This window comes from Pieris brassicae (genome assembly GCF_905147105.1).
Source record: "Pieris brassicae chromosome W unlocalized genomic scaffold, ilPieBrab1.1 SUPER_W_unloc_3, whole genome shotgun sequence".
Lineage (NCBI taxonomy): Eukaryota > Metazoa > Arthropoda > Insecta > Lepidoptera > Pieridae > Pieris > Pieris brassicae.
Window position 1 is genome coordinate 287482 of NW_025575868.1, and position 2561 is coordinate 290042.

Genomic DNA, 2561 nt, shown 5'->3' on the forward strand with positions numbered 1-2561 from the left:
TATCTCAGTCAAATGTTAACCAATCTTCAATATTGATATAGTTTTAGATTTGCCGTTCAATTTTCTATCTAACTGTGTAATTTTTTTAAATAAATCGACTAGTTTTTGAGAAATCGATGTAAACGTTCCAACATTATAAACGCTCATATCTCAGTCAAATGTTAACCAATCTTCAATATTGATATAGTTTTAGATTCGCCGTTCAATTTTCTATCTAACTGTGTAATTTTTTTAAATAAAACAACTAGTTTTTGAGAAATCGATGTAAACGTACCAACATTATAAACGCTCATATCTCATAAAAAAAAAAAAAAAAAAGTTCACCTAACCTAACCGAACCAAACCTACCCTGTTCGCCATTCAATTTCCTATCTAATGGTGTAATTTGTTTCGAGTTATCGATGTAAATGTTCCAACATTATAAACGCTCATATCTCAGTCAAATGTTAACTAATCTTCAATATTGATATAGTTTTAGATTTGCCGTTCAATTTTCTATCTAACTGTGTAATTTTTTTAAATAAATCAACTAGTTTTTGAGAAATCGATGTAAACGTACCAACATTATAAACGCTCATATCTCATAAAAAAAAAAAAAAAAAGTTCACTTAACCTAACCGAACCAAACCTACCCTGTTCGCCATTCAATTTCCTATCTAATGGTGTAATTTGTTTTGAGTTATCGATGTAAATGTTCCAACATTATAAACGCTCATATCTCAGTCAAATGTTAACAAATCTTCAATATTGATATAGTTTTAGATTCGCCGTTCAATTTTCTATTTAACGGTGAAATTTTTTTAAAATAAATCAACTAGTTTTTGAGAAATCGATGTAAACGTACCAACATTATAAACGCTCATATCTCATAAAAAAAAAAAAAAAAGTTCACCTAACCTAACCGAACCAAACCTACCCTGTTCGCCATTCAATTTCCTATCTAATGGTGTAATTTGTTTCGAGTTATCGATGTAAATGTTCCAACATTATAAACGCTCATATCTCAGTCAAATGTTAACTAATCTTCAATATTGATATAGTTTTAGATTCGCCGTTCAATTTTCTATTTAACGGTGTAATTTTTTAAAAATAAATCGACTAGTTTTTGAGAAATCGATGTAAACGTTCCAACATTATAAACGCTCATGTCTCAGTCAAATGTTAACTAATCTTCAATATTGATATAGTTTTAGATTCGCCGTTCAATTTTCTATTTAACGGTGTAATTTTTTTAAAATAAATCAACTAGTTTTTGAGAAATCGATGTAAACGTACCAACATTATAAACGCTCATATCTCATAAAAAAAAAAAAAAAAGTTCACCTAACCTAACCGAACCAAACCTACCCTGTTCGCCATTCAATTTCCTATCTAATGGTGTAATTTGTTTCGAGTTATCGATGTAAATGTTCCAACATTATAAACGCTCATATCTCAGTCAAATGTTAACTAATCTTCAATATTGATATAGTTTTAGATTCGCCGTTCAATTTTCTATTTAACGGTGTAATTTTTTTAAAATAAATCAACTAGTTTTTGAGAAATCGATGTAAACGTACCAACATTATAAACGCTCATATCTCAGTCAAATGTTAACCAATCTTCAATATTGATATAGTTTTAGATTCGCCGTTCAATTTTCTATTTAACGGTGTAATTTTTTAAAAATAAATCGACTAGTTTTTGAGAAATCGATGTAAACGTTCCAACATTATAAACGCTCATGTCTCAGTCAAATGTTAACTAATCTTCAATATTGATATAGTTTTAGATTCGCCGTTCAATTTTCTATTTAACGGTGTAATTTTTTTAAAATAAATCAACTAGTTTTTGAGAAATCGATGTAAACGTACCAACATTATAAACGCTCATATCTCAGTCAAATGTTAACTAATCTTCAATATTGATATAGTTTTAGATTTGCCGTTCAATTTTCTATCTAACTGTGTAATTTTTTTAAATAAATCAACTAGTTTTTGAGAAATCGATGTAAACGTACCAACATTATAAACGCTCATATCTCATAAAAAAAAAAAAAAAAAGTTCACCTAACCTAACCGAACCAAACCTACCCTGTTCGCCATTCAATTTCCTATCTAATGGTGTAATTTGTTTCGAGTTATCGATGTAAATGTTCCAACATTATAAACGCTCATATCTCAGTCAAATGTTAACTAATCTTCAATATTGATATAGTTTTAGATTCGCCGTTCAATTTTCTATTTAACGGTGTAATTTTTTTAAAATAAATCAACTAGTTTTTGAGAAATCGATGTAAACGTACCAACATTATAAACGCTCATATCTCAGTCAAATGTTAACCAATCTTCAATATTGATATAGTTTTAGATTCGCCGTTCAATTTTCTATTTAACGGTGTAATTTTTTAAAAATAAATCGACTAGTTTTTGAGAAATCGATGTAAACGTTCCAACATTATAAACGCTCATGTCTCAGTCAAATGTTAACCAATCTTCAATATTGATATAGTTTTAGATTTGCCGTTCAATTTTCTATCTAACTGTGTAATTTTTTTAAATAAATCAACTAGTTTTTGAGAA